An 18,122-nucleotide genomic window follows, 5' to 3' on the forward strand; every position below is an offset into this window, starting at 1 on the left:
GTAGTAGGATGAGGATAAGGCTGAGGTACTTAATGCCTTCTTTGCCTCAGTCTTTAGCAGTAAGCTAAGATGTTCTCTGGGTACTCAGCCTCCTGAGCCAGAACACAGGGAGGAAGAGAAAAATAAATTTCCGATGATCCAAGAGGAGGAAAAGCTTAGAGACCTGATCTGCCAGTTAGGCATTCGCAAATCTATGGGGCTGGATGGGGTCCACCCAAGTGTATTGAGGGAGCTGGCAGAGGTGCTCACCAAACCCCTGTCCATCACCTACCAGCAACCCTGTCTGACTGCAGAAGTTATGCTTGGCTGGAGATTGGCAAGTGTTACATGCATTTACAAGAAGGGTCAGAGAGATGATCCAGAGAATTACAGGCCTGTCAATCTGACTTCAGTGCCAGGGAAGGTCATGGAACAGGTCACCTTGGATGCTATCACAGCACATACAAAACAACCCAATGTTCGGGTCCAGTCAGTATGGGTTTACGAAAGACGTGTCCTGCCGAACTAAACTGATCTCCTTCTATGACAAGGTTACCCACTTAATAGAAAAGGGAAAGGCTGTGAATGTAGTGTACCTGACTTTAGTAAAGCCTTTGACACTATTTCTCAGAGTATTCTCATTGAGAAATTGGCTGCCACTGTCCTAGACAGGCATACCCTCTGCTGGATAAAAATTTGGCTGGATGGCTGGGCCCAAAGAGTCATGGTAGATGGAGTTAAATCCAGTCAGAGCCAGTGAGGAGTGGGGAACAAGTGGTGTTCGCCAGGGCTCAGTGTTGGTGCAGTTCTGTTCAATATCTTTATCAATAATCTGGACGAAGGGATTGAATGTACCCTTAGAAGTCTGCAGATGACACTAAACTGGGTGAAAGTGTAGATCTGCTTGAGGGTAGGAAGGCTCTACAGAGGGACCTGAACAGGTTGGATTGATGGGCTCAGACCAAGACTATGAGGTTCAACAAGGTCAGGCGGGGACACAATCTCATGGAGCACTATAGGCTTGGGGAAGAGTGGTTAGACAGCTGTCTGGCAGAGAAGGAGCTGGGAGAACTGGTTGACAATCAGCTGAATATGTGTGCCCAGGTAGCCAAGAAGGCTGATGCCATCCTGCCCTGCATCAGAAACAATGCAGCCAGCAGGACCAGGGAAGTGATAGTGCCCCTGTACTCAGCACTGGTGAGGCTGCACCTTGAATAATGTGTTCAGTTTGGGGCCCCTCACTACAAGAAAGACATTGAAGTCCTGGAGGGCATCTAGAGAAGAGCAACAAAGCTGGTGAAGGGACTGGAGAATAAGTCTTATGAGACATGGCTGATGGATGTGGGGTTGTTTAGCCTGGAGAAAGGAAGGCTGATAGGAGACCTTACCACTATCTACAACTGTCTGAAAGGACGTCGTAATGAGGTGGATGTTGGTCTGTTCTCCCAAGTGACAGGTGATAGGACGAGTGGAAATGGCCTGAAGTTGCACCACGGGACATTCAGGTTAGACATCAGGAAAAAATTCTTCACTGAAAGTGTTGTTAGACACTGGAACAGGCTGTCCATGGATGTGGTTGAGCCCTGGAGGTATTTTAAACACTGGTATATGGAGTGCTCAAGGATATGGTTTAGTAGTGGACAGGTATGGTTGGATTCAATCTCAAAGGTCTTTTCAAACCAAGTGATTCTATGATTCTACGATTATTTAGCTCCCCACCTCCTAGAAACAAGAGTTCTTAGTTTGTAATCATAGAGGTCTTGTAGTAAGCTGCCTGATTTTAAAGTTAAAACCAAACCAAAAAACCAAACAAGCAATCAAATAATACACCAAATGTATAAAAATATTCTAAACCAACCATTTGTGTGACTGTGTCCCGGCAGACCAATGAGGTTAACACATACTAAATGTGTTCTTTGTTAAATGAAAGTACATTTCAAGTCTACCATAAAAACAGTGGTCTTGAATAGGTTAAGGAACAGTTGTAAATACTAAAACTAATAAACTTTGGACTCCAGAAGACATTTCCATCTCAGCATGATCACAATTAGAAAGAATGAGGCTCTCACAATCTTGGCTTTATTGTTCTGATGATAATTTTTCAGCAGTAGTTTCTACCTCAATTTACCTCGGTCCGTGGTTCAAGTAGAAGTTTTTCTGTTTAGTTTTTTTTTCTCTTGCCTGAATTGAAAGCTCAGAGCACCATCTGAAAAGGGAACCATATCCTGATTTGTGCATAGGGAAAAAACAGATTCAAAAAATTAAACATAGTTGGTAATTTTGATGATTCTAAATGTTGCCAAGAAGAATGTGAACACATGATCTCTGCTGCAAGAATTATGGACAAGAAACCTTTTTGAGTGAGGCCTATTCAGGAAAACATCATGAGATGAAATACCTACTACTAGCCTCTTGGACAACACCTCACTCACTGGGTTGAAGTGTGGTCTTGATGTGTCAGTGTCCTTGCCTATGCCCTTACATCGCTCATTTCTGAATACACCTGTCCTTTGTAAATATGGGTATGCATGTGTGTTTCTCCTAAATGTATCTGCATTTATGTAGTTCAAGAATGTCACTAAGGTTTAAATAGTCCCATTGAACAATCTCTAGCCTTGTTACTCATCCATATCCCTGTAGAAAACAAAGGAAAGAAACACATAAACTAAAAAAAAATGTCTAAAATATCCACTTTTTCAGAAAAGTTCACCTAGCTAAACTAAAGAAATTATTGGATACATAAAGAGCAGCTACATCAAGCAGTGTCATCTGAGGTAATTTATTTTAGAGTAATTGTATAAAATAAGAAGAGAGCGAAAATAAAGTCTGAGTACAGGAAAGGATCTTGCATCCACCACCCAACACTACCACTGAAGTAAATAATTTCACACTAAAAAGGTATTGTAAATTCCCTTTCTAACAGCTTTCTCATTGTGATTCGTCACTTCACATACACACACACATTTATATGGAGGGGAGGAAACTCATCACTAATCAGAGGTCAGAAAGTCAAGGGGACACATTTAATCTCAGAGCCCTGTGTGTCTCAAAGAAATATTTAACCTGGTAGGAAAAAACCAGAACAGGTTATTTGTAAAGAGAACCTGTTATAGGAAAGACACAGGCAAATCGTTCATAGGGAACATATTCTTCCTTTTACAGGGAGAAATACAGGTTCAGCTTAGAGGTCATGGATGCTTTTATAGAATCAGAAGAAAAAGTCTGAACATTTAAGGGGGAAAAGAAAAAGAAATCAAGGATTGGTAAATGGATTGGCAGAGTGCAATACTGATGGAGGACACAATTTACTTGTCTTTCTGACAGCCTGGTAAAACTATCTGGCAAAGCTGAGTTGACATCTGTTGGCAGAAATGATGACAGGCTATCCTGAGAAGGTTAAGAGGGTATATAGGCTTCAGGGTCAGCTCTTAGGGATGATGCGTGCCTAAGGCTGGTTCTGTAAGTACCTAAAACCTCACCAGGAAAAAGTGCTACTTGCACAGAAAACACCTGGTCTGCCAGCAGGTTTGCTGATGGATAATAGGCAGATAAATTGCTGTGTATATCCTTTTCCACTCACTGCCACCTTACCTCTTAGATAGGAGATGCCAGCCCTCTGTCATAAATATGTATTTAAACTTTTTTTGTGAACCATGTCACAGATGAGGAGGAAGCTCATGTTCTCTGAATGTATCAGGCAGGGGCTGAGCTCTCAGTACCCAGCTATTCAGGCTGACAAGTGGTAAAGCAAGAATCCAAGAGGTCTTCAGAAAGAATAGGAAGAAATGTTTTTTAAGGGGCAGGAAAGTCAGTTGATAGGAAAGTGAGTCTTGTGAGGGTTTGTGTGTTTATATGAGGTGGAATGGAGGTGGGAATGCAAGCTGCTAAATTTTCCCCTTTTGTGTATATTTTTATCCAAAATACTTGATACACAAATTTGTTAGGGGGAGAAAAAAGAGCATAAAAAGGGAGAATACACAAAATGTGAGTTAGGAATTTTCTCCCTTTTTATCCTGACATTTATATTTTATTCCCTTTATAGTAACAGTGATGATACAGTGGAAAAAGTGATTTTTTGTGTCCTGTCTTTGCATAACCTTGTTGTTTACTGCTGATTTTTTTTTAATTTGTGGAAATTATCACAGAATGCATCCAATTGCAACAAGGCAGGACAGGGTTACAGGTTAGCAAAGCAGATGGAAGACTGCATTTGAAACCAACTACCTGAATAGGGGAGAAAGGACTGTAGACTGTTCTAAAAAGTGGAAAATTGAGACTGATTGCAGACTCCTTCATTTCGCCAACTCCAAGCTTCCTGAAAAGCACAAGTTTACGGGATAAGAAATCCCTTTCCCGCTCCTTTGGTTTGGGAAATGCAAAAGTCCATGGTCACGGTGACAGGGTGATGATTTCCCAGCTAAGTAAGAATAATTTGGTGTTAAGGCTATTATACACTTGGAAGGTATACCTTCCTTAGGAGAGAAGGAGGGAAGGAAAGAGGGAAGGAAGGAAGGAAAGAGGGAAGGAAAGAAGGAAGGAAAGAGTGAAGGTAAGAGGGAAGGAATGTAGGAAGGAAGGAAGGAAGGAAGGAAGGAAGGAAGGAAGGAAGGAAGGAAGGAAGGAAGGAAGGAAGGAAGGAAGGAAGGAAGGAAGGAAGGAAGGAACCATCATGACCGTTATGAGCACAAATTAATTCAGAACTGTATGCTAAATGCAGTGAGTGTGTCCAAATTTCAAAAGTAAGCCTTTCCCTTCCTGAAAATATCCATTTTACTAAGGCATATCAGCAGTATTTCCAAATAACGTGAAACAGAACAGATGCTGAGAACTAAGCAACTCACCTATATACACAAAATTCTAGATCTATACAGATCTTGGTTCGTAGTATTTATCTTCCTTAAAAGCTATACTTTGACATTCTTACTGATTATAGCTGAACTGAAGCACAAGCTAAAGTATTAGCTTGATAAATTGTTGTTCTTCATGTGGTTTTGGAAAGACTGTCATTAGCTAGGTTATTTTTTCATGGTCAGACATTCATAAGTCATGGAATATTACCTGTAACACTTTATTTCTAACATCTCTCATAGTTTTGCGACTGTGTTATTTGATTCTGTGTATTTTTTCAACATGTTTTAAAAAATCTATGAAGCTCCTGTGGAAGAAAACAATCGCTAAAATAAAATGGGAAATAGTCAACTGAGCAAGGTGTAATATAAGGGAAAAATGCTGAAGTTTAACTGTTAAGATTACCAATTATAGATTAGATGAACACTGTAAATATACTACAGATGTGAAAAATTTTGACTGAATAAAACATTTGCTGCAGCACCACTTGAAAAAAAATCAGTGTTAGTTAAAAAAGAAAAAAAGAGTGAATTGCTGAATGGGATAAGAATTTGATAAATACTAGCATGCTGCACGTTATGGTGCTAAAGGTAATACAAACTATATATATAAGGCTACTCATAAAACTCCACAGAGATTATTAGGCTAAAATTAATCAATATTTTAGTGCAATAGTAATAAAAAATAATTGAATGTTTTTGAAAATTTCTGATGACAAAAAAGTTTGTACCTTAAAACTCTAGAAGGCAATTAGGTACATTACAAAAAGAATTGAATGATCTCAAGAACTGGGGAAAAAAGATGAGAAAATCTTATTGTTGTAAAATGGGGGCTCAAAAATTCAACAGTTGGTGATGTTCAGGATCACTGGCTCGCAGCTGCGGAAGAGCAAAAGATGCCTTTGTACTATACAAAAATGGAATAACTGTAAGTCTTTAGGATGAGAATGAAGAAGATATGGGTGTATATCTGCATCAGAGAGCTACAGAGGAATGAAGTACTAGCACCAAAATTTTCATAAATTCTAATTATAGCAGGTTCAGAGAAAGAACAACTTTTTCCAAAACGATTGTAGAAAATACTTTTCTATTCATGACACTAAAAGATTCTTCTAGGTAAGGTTAGCAAAAAGAAACTTGAGAGAGAATATAACACTTGACGTCAATAAAAATAAAGGGCTCAACTCAATTCAGACAGACATTTTCCAATTCCAGTCACATACTGTAGAATGAAATAAATTGTAAGAACACAACAGAAATTTCTTATTATTTAAAAGGCTAGGATACTTATCCACTTTAAAAATAAGAACAGAAGAAATTATGTCATTCATCTCAAAGTCAGAATTTCTTAAGACTTTCAAGATTATTATTATTCAGGTAAGATTATTCAGTCCTCAGACATAATGCAGCCTCCCATATGCTTGGATGAATGGAACCAAACACAAATGTGTTGAGTGTGCTGTTGCAGGAAACACACAGCTTGGGCAGTAATAGCTTGTCCAAAGAAAATTCCTCCATACAAATGGACTCAGTTTCTCTCTTCTTCATCTTTCTCAGCTGAAGTGCATTTACACCAATGCACGCAGCATGGGAAATAAGAAGGAAGAGCTGGAAGCTGTCGTAGGGCAAGGGGCCTATGATGTCGTTGCCATCACGGAAACGTGGTGGGACGACTCATATAACTGGAGTATGGCTATGGTGGGCTATAAGCTTTTCAGGCAGGACAGGAAGGGTAGGAGAGGAGGCGGGGTAGCCCTCTTTGTAAGGGAGGACTTGGACTCCATTGAGATGGATTGTGGCCATCAGGAGGCTGAGTGCCTGTGGGTCAAAATCAGAGGAGCCCACCAGAAGGTAGATTTTGTGATGGGAGTCTGTTACAGACCTCCCAACCAAGGAGAAGCAGCAGATGAGCTCTTCTATAAACAGCTGCGGTCAATCTCTAGATCGATGCCTCTCGTTCTTGTGGGAGACTTCAATCTTCCTGATATCTGCTGGGTGTACAACACAGCAGAAAGGAAGCGGTCTAGGAGGTTCCTGGAGTGCGTGGGAGACAATTTCCTTGCACAGCTGGTGAATGAACCAACAAGGGAGGGTGCCCTCCTGGACCTGCTGTTGGTGAACAGAGAAGGCCTTATAGGGGATGTGGCGGTAGGTGGACGCCTAGAACTAAGCGACCATGAGATTATAAAATTTTCTGTTCTAGGTGAAGTGAAGAGGGTGGTTAGCAAGACAGTAGCATTAAATTTCCAGAGGGCAGACTTTGATCTCTTCAGAAGGCTGGTTGGTGAAGTCTCATGGGAGACAGTACTCAAGGGCAAGGGAGCCCAGGAGGGCTGGGAGCTCTTCAAAAGGGTGGTCCTAGCAGCTCAGGAGAAAGCCATCCCCGTGGTCCGGAAAAAAAGCCGGCAGGGGAGAAAGCCAGCTTGGTTGAATAGAGAGATCTTGAGGGATATCAAGTAGAAGAGAAATGTTTATGGGCTCTGGAAGAAGGGACAGGCCTCTTGGGTGGACTACAGGAGGGAAGTGAGATTGTGTAGGGAAAAAATCAGAAGGGCTAAGGCTCAGCTAGAAATTGGATTGGCCAAGTCAGTGAAAGATAACAAAAAATCTTTCTACAAATATATAAATAATAAAAGGCTAGTCCGCACAATCCCTATTGGACACAGAAGGAACAACAGTGACAGGGGATGAGGAAAAGGCTGAGGTACTTAATGCCTTCTTTGCCTCAGTCTTTAGTTGTAAGGAGGGTCATTCCATCTGTGTACTAACCCAGGAGCTAGAGGAGTATAATGAGGCTCCCATGATCCAAGAGGAGGTGGTCAGAGCCTTGCTAGCCCGACTGGACAGCTACAAGTCTATGGGGCAGGATGGGATTCATCCTAGGGTACTGAAGGAGCTGGCGGATGTGCTGGCCAAACCCCTTTCCATCATCTTCCAACAGTCCTGGAAGACTGGGGAAGTCCCACTGGACTGGAGGCTGGCTGATGTTGTGCCCATCTACAAGAAGGGTCACAGGGAGGACCCAGGGAACTACAGGCCTGTCAGTCTGACCTCAGTGCCAGGGAAAGTCATGGAACAGGTGATCTTGAGTGCTATCATGAAGCACATGCAAGAGAACCGGGTGATCAGGCCCAGTCAACACGGGTTCACAAAAGGCAGGTTCTGCCAGACTAACCTGATTGCCTTCTATGACAAAGTGACTCGGCTGCTGGATGAGGGAAAGGCTGTGGATGTGGTCTTCCTGGACTGCAGTAAAGCCTTTGACACAGTTTCTCACAGCGTTCTGCTTGAGAAACTGTCAGCCTCTGGCCTGGACAGGCGCACACTCTCCTGGGTGGAAAACTGGTTGGCTGGCCGGGCCCAGAGAGTGGTGGGAAATGGTGTGAAATCCAGCTGGAGGCCAGTGACAAGTGGGGTTCCCCAGGGCTCAGTGCTGGGTCCAGCCCTGTTCAATGTCTTCATCAATGACCTGGATGAAGCCATCGAGTGCACCCTTAGCAAGTTTGCGGACGACACTAAGCTGGGTGGAAGTGTCGATCTGCTGGAGGGTCGGGAGGCTCTGCAAAGGCATCTGAACAGGCTGGACCGCTGGGCAGAGTCCAATGGCATGAGGTTTAACAAGGCCAAATGCCGGGTCCTGCACTTGGGGCACAACAACCCTATGCAGTGCTACAGACTAGGAGAAGTCTGTCTAGAAAGCTGCCTGGAGGAGAAGGACCTGGGTGTGTTGGTTGACAACTGACTGAACATGAGCCAGCAGTGTGCCCAGGTGGCCAAGAAGGCCAATGGCATCTTGGCTTGTATCAGAAACGGCGTGACCAGCAGGTCCAGGGAGGTTACCCTCCCTCTGTACTCGGCACTGGTGAGACCGCTCCTTGAATCCTGTGTTCAGTTCTGGGCCCCTCACCACAAGAAGGATGTTGAGGCTCTGGAGAGATTCCAGAGAAGAGCAACAAAGCTGGTGAAGGGGCTGGTGAGCAGGTCTTACGAGGAACGGCTGAGAGAGCTGGGGTTGTTTAGCCTGGAGAAGAGGAGGCTGAGGGGAGACCTCATTGCTCTCTACAACTACCTGAAAGGAGGTTGTAGGGAGGAGGGTGCTGGCCTCTTCTTCCAAGTGACAGGGGACAGGACAAGAGGGAATGGCCTCAAGCTCCACCAGGGGAGGTTTAGGCTAGATGTTAGGAAAAAAATTCTTCAGAGAAAGGGTCATTGGGCACTGGAACAGGCTGCCCAGGGAGGTGGTTGATTCACCTTCCCTGGAGGTGTTTAAGGCACGGGTGGATGAGGTGCTGAGGGATATGGTTTAGTGTTTGATGGGAACGGTTGGACTCGATGATCCGGTGGGTCTCTTCCAACCTGGTTATTCTGTGATTCTGTTATTTCCACTGCAGCTGCACCCCAAAACGGATGGAAGCTATTGTATCATAGAAGGCAAAAGCAAAATATTGACATTATTTGTTCCAGAGGAGGATTAAGTGCTTCATTAAGGCATACCTTCCACCTAAGGAAACACTGATTTTGTATGCAGTTATCAGAATAGTAATAGTTAGCTGAATAATATATCAGCAAATGCATATCACAGGAAGGGGTCTCTGAGGGGAGACATTATTGCTTTCTACAACTATCTAGAAGAAGGTTGCAGAGAGGAGGGAACTGGCCTCTTCTCCCAAGTGACCGGGGACAGGACAATGGGGAATGGCCTCAAGCTCTGCCAGGGGAGGTTCCGGCTGGACATTAGGAAAAAATATTTCACGGAAAGGGTCATTGGGCACTGGAACAGCCAGGGAGGTGGTTGAGTCACCTTCCCTCAAGGTGTTTAAATGTCAGGTGGATGAGATGCTGAGGGAGGTGGTTTAGTGGTTGACAGGAATGGTTGGACTCAATGATCCTGTGGGTCTTTTCCAACTTAGTGATTCTGTGATTCTGTGAATTTTGTCAGTCTTGCTTGATGCAGCTGAATCTTGTGGTGACACAAATTTAGTTGGAATCCACTGCTTTTCCCTGAAATTCTGAATCATGGGACTAGGTAGCATATAAGGTGGTACATCACTGTTTTCTCAAACTGGAGCAAGTAATCTAAGGGAGAAGTTCTTGCTGTAGATTATTAGACATCAGAAGAGAGTAGTGTAGAAAGAAGTATCTCAGGACATAAAATTAATCATGGTAGTCTTCTAGTTAGCTAGTCAGTCTTGTTGCTTAGCACAAGGGAACAGGTTAACCTAATCTTATAAAGACTTGTTCTAATCTTCAAGTTATACAGCTTCTTAAATCCATTCTGAATTTGTGCTGTCATAACATAACTGATAATCTCCCTCTCTGACATGAAAACCGATGTTCAGAGAAGAAAGGATCTGACTTTGTTACAGGTTGTCAACTTTCTCTTGTAGATAGATGTTTATGATCTAGACCCTATGTCTGGAAATCAATGCACTGAAACTTGCTCTGTTTCAGTGAGATAGTGCTATAACAAATACCTTTTAAACAAGTTTCTGGTTTTTTTGAGAACCTATTGGATGAGTTCTTACTGTTAAAATTTGTTTAAGGTTCGTTATGAAATTAAAATAAAGCAAATAGACGTGAATGCATGGCTTGTGGGATTTCTTATGTTCATACATGAGGGGACTAAGAATTCTCATTTAAGAAGCTTTTAGTTTGTTTAATGTTTTTATTTGCTCCTAAAAATTTCAAATCCGTCCTCAAAAAAATAAACTTAATAGCACAATAACTCACATTTGTAGAAATAAAACCTTTTCTTCAAAATGTATTCTTCAATAGTTTGAAAGTTAAGTTCTGAAACTGAGTCAAATTATGACATCTGTGGAAAAACTTTCAGAAAGCTCTAGTGTTTCATATCAAAAACATAAAACGTCCTAAGGTAGTTGATCTTTGTTGATTTAACAAATGAAAAAAAGCCTGGTGAAGAGCGAGTAAAGAGACTGGCTTACTTTAGCAACCTTTATGGCTTTGTATTGTGATTTGTAAAATGGATGTTTCTAGTTACATATGAAATATCCACACAAAATTGAAGAAGTAAATATCAGTATTAGAAGTCTTAGGTCGATTAGGCAGACTTACCTGAAAAGTCTTGTTTTAACATACGTTTGAAGTAGCTTGTATCATGCTTCTCTCAAGATTCGAATATCATTAGGTTGTCCCTGAAGAAGCCTTCAGCCTCTATTTTCTACACATGCCTATGCCACAGGCTGTCAGAAATTCTTTCCATATGCATTTAATTTTATAATCGGTTATCTACTTTATTCCATCATACTTCCTAAGCTCTTTCCATAAGCCTGCCTGGAAAGGGGAATATGCTTATTGGAAAGAAATAGTCACATAAGTTAGAAGTATATTGGTCACATAGACAGATGATTGCCTTCCTCTTGCCTCCACTTTCAGTCTTTGTTGAAAAGATATATGGTGGGCCTTAAGTTTGTGACTCATTTACTTCTATGGAGTCATCTCAATGGATATTGGGTTTTGACATGCCAGATTGATTAGAAAAAGCTCTACATTAATGTTAGTAGTAGGCTGATATTTCTCTGCAGAATTAAGAAAGATATACATTTTGTGATGGATTGATGGCTTCAGCCCTTCAACTTGTTCTAATCTCTGAGAAGAAATTTCATAAGCAAGACCTACCAACATTACAGCACGAAATGAAAGCCATGCTACCTTCAAGACTGAGGAGGGTTTTTTAATTTTTTTTAATATGGTAATTAAAATCAAAGTTATTTGCAGTGCTGCCTCTGTACTTACAAATGTTGATCAACAACATAAATCAAGAAAGTCTGATTCAACTTTAAATCCTGATCGTTAAACTTTAAATGTCAAAGTTTCCCTTACAATGCATTGATGTCTTAAGCTGTTAGTACTTGGCTATTGAAAGGAGAGTATACAGATCTGCTTGCTAATCTGCAATGCAAATGCATTGCATTGACAGCTTGTATTTCTATGCATTTATTTCAGTTGGGAAGCATTGCTTGGAACTGCAAGTCTTCTGATTTGTGTAATTTATGGAAATACTGTAAGCATCCATGCTGTTCTCAAAAATAAACTCATAAGTAAGAAATCTAACATATTATGTTATGAACTGAGAATATTTTTTCTTCATTAGTATTGAGAGATTAACTATAGCTAGACTTTAGTTTGTGAAATTTGATAATAGATCTGTATTTCTCAAGAGGATATGTCTTAATTCAGTGAAAATTAAGCTGCTTCATGAGCTGGAATTCGATGCATCAAAATTAGAATAAAATAATTTGACCTTTGGAGGATTAATAGAGGGAAAACCATACAGGACTGAACAAAATATGAATAAACAAATTAGCTGCATAACAAATTTTTCTGAAGAATTATAGCAAGAAAGTCTTCAAAAAGAGGACATTACGAGCGACAGACAGTTACTGGTCAGAATGTATCTTCCAGCTCTACTCTAGACCTATTCTTGTTCGTCGTTTTTGTAATCATCAATGACATGTTAATAAATTATATGTTATTGTTTTAATTTTTTTGTTGATTTGAAAAGGGACACTCCTCAGGAAAAAAAACCCTAACCTGGATGAGTAACAGGGTTAATGGTTGAGATTCCTTTTATTTTTTTTTCTTGAAAATAAAAAGAAAATATTTGGAAATGCAATGTTGTGTATCAGTACAAACACACTAGAATAAGACTACTGATATGTTCTGTTAAAACTTCATTCTCTTGGCCTATGAATACAAAAAAAAATCAGGCAGAAATTTTACATGCTTGTTCTCTGATTCTGATGATTTTCTTTAGAAGGACATTTTTATTCAGATACAAATTATTTCATGTGTGTCTGTTTAAAATTTTTTACTGTCTCAAGGATTCTTCTTGCTATGCTTTCAACAGAATGTATCAGCAGATTATGAATGTTTTTCATATCTATCACTAATGAATTCTGAGATTTTTTTCTTCTCTTTTGAAGTGACAAGGAAAAGTCAGTAGATTTTGATTTGACTTTCTTTCTCATTTTGGCAGACAAATCTCAAAATCAATTACATGCATGGTCCTAGTTAGCATGAAGTCTAGGGTAGAAGATAATAAAGAATATAACGCCTAAATAAAATTATCAGGGCAATGCACATGCCCATATATTCATACTTTTCATTTAAATTTGTTGAATTCAAGGCCCACATAAACTTTTTCCAAGACTTGCATGTGTTATGCAGATGATATTAAACATTACAGTGTTGCTACAGAAAGAAATTCATGTTTCTTAAAAAAAAAAAAAAGAAAAAAATTCACCACCTTTGGTTTAGTAAAAGCTGTTCAGGGTCAGACTGAACTTGTGTTCCAGCCATTAAGATTTTTTGTTCTTATAAATAATCTGCTACTCAATAAACAGGAATAATGATTGTGTCATGATCCCATCTCACATCACCACATCCATTACAGTAGAATGCAAGCTTACATAACTGAAGCTATACAATTGGAATGATTAACAATAATGATAATAAATGTTTCCCTCAATTGTAATGCAATAGCTGTACTGAGAATTTATTTGAAAAAGAAAGACTGTCTATCACCTACTGTAGGATCAAATATGTTAATGTTACAATTTAAGGATTAGGTTTACTGTTTACCTGCACTGTAAGTCTACCTGTTCAATCAGAATCTCTGTGTTTGCATTGGTATAAGTATTCCTACCTCAGCTAATAATTAACTAGAAAACATCCTATCTAGATTTATTCTTTAATAAAGTAAACAATCTCATGCCCACAGTGAGGTTGTATGCTATTTGTAAAATTTTTTCCGACAATTTGAAGGGTCACTCTTTGCAGTATTTGCTGATCAGATATTAATATTTACCTAAACATCAGTTACCTAAGGATGAACTCTGAACTCTGGTTCCAAAATTAAACTTATCTATTGTGAAAGATGTATTATAAATATACACAAAATATGATAAATATCTTTTTCATAAGTCTTGCTACTTTGATAAAACAGTACATTTTAACTTTTTGACTTTGCTCTTGGGAGGTTTCATGCTTCATTTGTTTCCAGAAGCAGGGAATAATAGGTGCTCATTAATCTAATTTGAGGTATCACTGGGGAAGGAAAAACCATGTTGTGCTACATGTATACCTCTTTCTCTCAAAATATTCAATAAACATTTTTAATGTAATTATATGTCTAAATTATTTACTGAACAGCTCTGGACAGGGCCATCTCTGCATCCCAGTCACTCACGTGGGATTACTGCTCTAAATGAGTGTGGTTAAAATCAAAACTGTAGATGCCTGTTTTATTAATGTAATAATGACTTATTTCCAGCCAGGCTGGAGATCCCTCCCATTTTTTCATCGTTCAGTGATTCTAAAGGCATCACTAAAAACAGTAAGCAAAGTTTTTCAAACTTATAGGACTTAATTTGCTAAACACTTCAGGAATGGAAAAAACAACCAAAAGCAAGGTGTTGAAAAGTATTTCAAGCCTTAAACCTCTCTATGGCCTGTCATCAGCTGTTAGTATACAGGAATGGATGGTGCTGGTGAAGAGTGAGAACTTTTTGAACTAATATGTCCCAGTAAACCAGTCACCGTGGCTCTGTTAAACTTTAGAAATAACAAAAGGTTTTCATTCACTGACCAAATACCCAAGAGTAATGACAGAATACTGTGACAGAAAAATACCCTACTTCTAGGAGAGCTAAAAGCCTTTTGTCTTCACAACAGCTTGTCAGAAAAACTACAGGTTTCGAGATAAAATATTTCTTTCAATAAATGATAATTTAGAGAATGTCTTTGATACGATTTCCTACTTAAAAATAAGGCGCTGTCAGATTGTTAAAAAATAAGCAGCATGTTACCCAGACAGTTTTATTAATCTCATTACTTACCCAGATATTCTTAACCTCTGTTAAGGATGTGGATTGCCAAAGATCACCTCTCCAGTGGGTTAAGAGCTCAGATCAAAGTATACAACATGACAAATACTACTCTCACTTTTTTAATCCTCTTTAACGCTGCATATGACTGCCAAAGCTGCCATCATGCTGATAATTATGTCCTCCATTTTTCATTCTATACATTTTATATTTTAAAAAAATGAATGCTTCTTATTTATCAAGGTGCTTCAGGAACCTGTACCCTCTACACAAGTTAGCTACAAACAGTGTTTCATGTTTACTCTTTTACTTTCATTGGAAAATTTGAACAGCATTTTCTATAATATTTGAAGTGTTAGCACAGTAGAAGTGTTTCAAACTTGTGTACTTGAACTGCCAGGGAAACAGAGCTCAACACTGGGCATGATTCATTACCATGCTCCTCATAGGAAATAGCTTTTCTTTAGGAACCAGCTCTAATCAGTGCCATAAGAAGTCATGTAAATTCCCACAGGCACTACACATCAGCAGTTCCACAATCAATTCCATCCAAAGTGCCTTGATTTCACTTTTTTGTGCTGTCAGGGGTTGTCCTAACCTGCTACTGCTTTGGCAACAGGGAGAAGCAAGTCTTTAACCTGCTGTGCTCTCTTGACACAAGTCAAGACTGTCTTGTATTGGATAAGTATCACTATGTACTCAACAATTAAGCAGACTTCCTGGACAAACTTCAGTTGATTTATTTGTTTGCTTAAATGTGTATGTTCCATGAAAACCTGAGTGGGTCATCTATACAGCATTGCTTGGACTGAAAATTAATTTATTATCCCTGGTTTATCTTGTAAGTCCTGGAATCCTAATCTGTGTGTATCCAAATTACAGTATCCTAAATGTAAGTTTTGTAATTAATGTAAAATTAGACAAAAATAGAACAGATGTTGTAATGGTGGTCTGTAGGTTTATTTGTTTCATGAGAAGAGCAGCAATATTTTCACTTAGAAAATATTTTCATTGCCTCAGAACTTACTGAGGCAGGAAAGGAAAAAGTGACACATGACACAGTGACACACGTGTCCAAGACAATGTTGCTGTCAGAACAAAATTGTCACAATCTCTTCTCACAAAGGTGAACACGGTATTCCAAGATCCATTAAGAGTGGTAGAAGTTAGAAAGCAAACTGCAAATACTTTTGAAGCCTCTTCAAGTGAGGGGTCAGTGTGCTGTTGTACAAGATTTTCTAAAGCACTCCCTTGTGTTACCATGCCCTCTTTTTCTTGACTCACTGGAGCACAACCTGCTGTCTGCCACACATGTATCAGTGGCATGTGAGGAGACAGACCCACATCTGCCTGTAGTGATAGAAAGCAACCTGTTGGAATGAGCATCATTGGAGTGATATGGCATTCCATCCTGTTTGTATGATTTCTCCTTTCACAAAAATATCAAAGAAAATAACATGCTTGAGTCGTCTAAAACACTATATCTTCGAATGACTATAGGAAAGAACCAGTCCTCAAGAAACCTCTTCTGAAATGGTACTGAAAAGAAATACTTTTTATTAACAGTTATTCTGTTAAGCACAGTAATGTCATACAGTTGTGATAGAAAGTATCGACGACCTGTTACACAGTCAGGAAGAACATTTCTCTTCCCCTGCTATTTGTTATTACTGTTGGAGGGTTACCAGCTGCTCTACAGGCAGTATTACTGGCATCCAAGGACAAAAGTGATGTCAAATAAGTGGGCTGGAAGCATTAATTTGGCAAAATTTTTTGGTCCAGAACAGGTCTTGCTAATGAGCCTTCCACCGACTGCTAGAAATTTGTTTTCATCTGGCCCTGCAAAGCTGTACTAGCAATCCCTTATAATATGAGCTTTTCTGCATTCCCCAAGGACTTCGACCTAACAAGAAAGATAGTGGTCTCAGAAAGTTAGGAATGCTGCTTACACCTTTTCTGTGACATCTGGGTCACTGGTTGAAACATGAAGAGATGGTCAAACTTCACATGCAGTTGCTAGCCTGCCAATGTCAGCATTTCCTGCAGTTCCAGTTGTAAGGAGGAAAAGATATTCATCGTTACTATTCCCAGACTGCAGCATTGCTTTTTCTAGTGTAACTTGCCAGTTTGAAGTATTTTCCATTTTCAGGGTTTGAAATAAATTCTATTTAGTTTTACATCCCAAAGGCAGGTTAAGAAGAGGCAGGTTTTTCTGGAGGCTTTTCTTTCTATTTGAAGTCCATGAAAATACAGCTCTGTCAAGGGTAGTCTTGTCTCTCATATCATCTTATCCAGTAAATTTTTAGTTATGGTTTTGTCTGTATTACATCAGGTTTGGAATATCCTCTCTACAACTACTGTATCTGGCCCAATGCTTTGTCATAAACTGAAGGAAGGACAAAACAGAAAGACTTCTTTCACTACAAAATAGTTCATTCATAAGTCCACAAAGAGTGTAACAAAGTTAATCAGAGAGCTGGAGCACCTCCCATACAAGGACACGCTGAGAGATTTGGGCTTGTTCAGTTTGGAGGATAGAATGCTCCAGGGACACCTTACAGCAGCCTTCCAGTACTTAAAGGGGACCTGCAGGAAAGATGGGGAGGGATATTTATCAGGGAGTGTAGTGATAGGACCAGAGGTAATGGTTTTAAAGAGAGTAGATTTAGATTAGGCATTAGGAGGAATTTTTTACTGTGAGGGTGATGAGACACTGGAAGAGGTTGCCCAGGGATGTTGCAGATGCTCCATCCCTGAAAGCGCTTAAGGCCAGGTCAGATGTGGAAGTAGTCCCTGCCCATGACAAGGAGTTTGGAACTAGCTGATTTTTAAGGTGCCCTTCAATCCTGACCATTATTTTATTCTATGATTCTACAATTCTGTGATAAGAAGTAACTGTGTACTTTTTTCTATGAAGTACACAGTTTTGAATAAATTGCAGCTTTGGGGGTTTCTTTTCTCAGAGTGGTATATGTTAGCTATTTAAAAACAACAGAAATACATGATATGTAACACTTTCAGATGCTTATAGCAACTTATCTTTTCAAAGTGGATAACCAAGGTCAGGTGTTATGTGAAAGACTGACTGGACTTAGGGATGAAGCACTCCTGACTTCTTGTTTTGCATTCTTTGTCTCTAGGTCAAATGAGCTGTAAAACATTCATTTGTCTGCACATATGCAGAGGAAATTTTCTCTATATTTTTGGACTTCTGGGAGGAATGGAAAAGAAATTATATCTAGTTTATTTTAAGTGTCCAAGAAATATGGGTTGAGAAGGGGAGATTAGGTAAAACATGAGAAAACTTAGAAAGAACTATGATTTCTTGTCACAAATAAATGCTTTCCTTTGTAAGTCTGGAAATTAAGTCAGAATTTCAAGGTACGTATTTTATGATAAGTAATTTGGCATCATATTTCCATACTTTCCCTGTTTATTTTTGTTTTAT

The sequence above is a fragment of the Phaenicophaeus curvirostris genome, chromosome Z, assembly GCF_032191515.1.
Source record: "Phaenicophaeus curvirostris isolate KB17595 chromosome Z, BPBGC_Pcur_1.0, whole genome shotgun sequence".
NCBI lineage: Eukaryota > Metazoa > Chordata > Aves > Cuculiformes > Cuculidae > Phaenicophaeus > Phaenicophaeus curvirostris.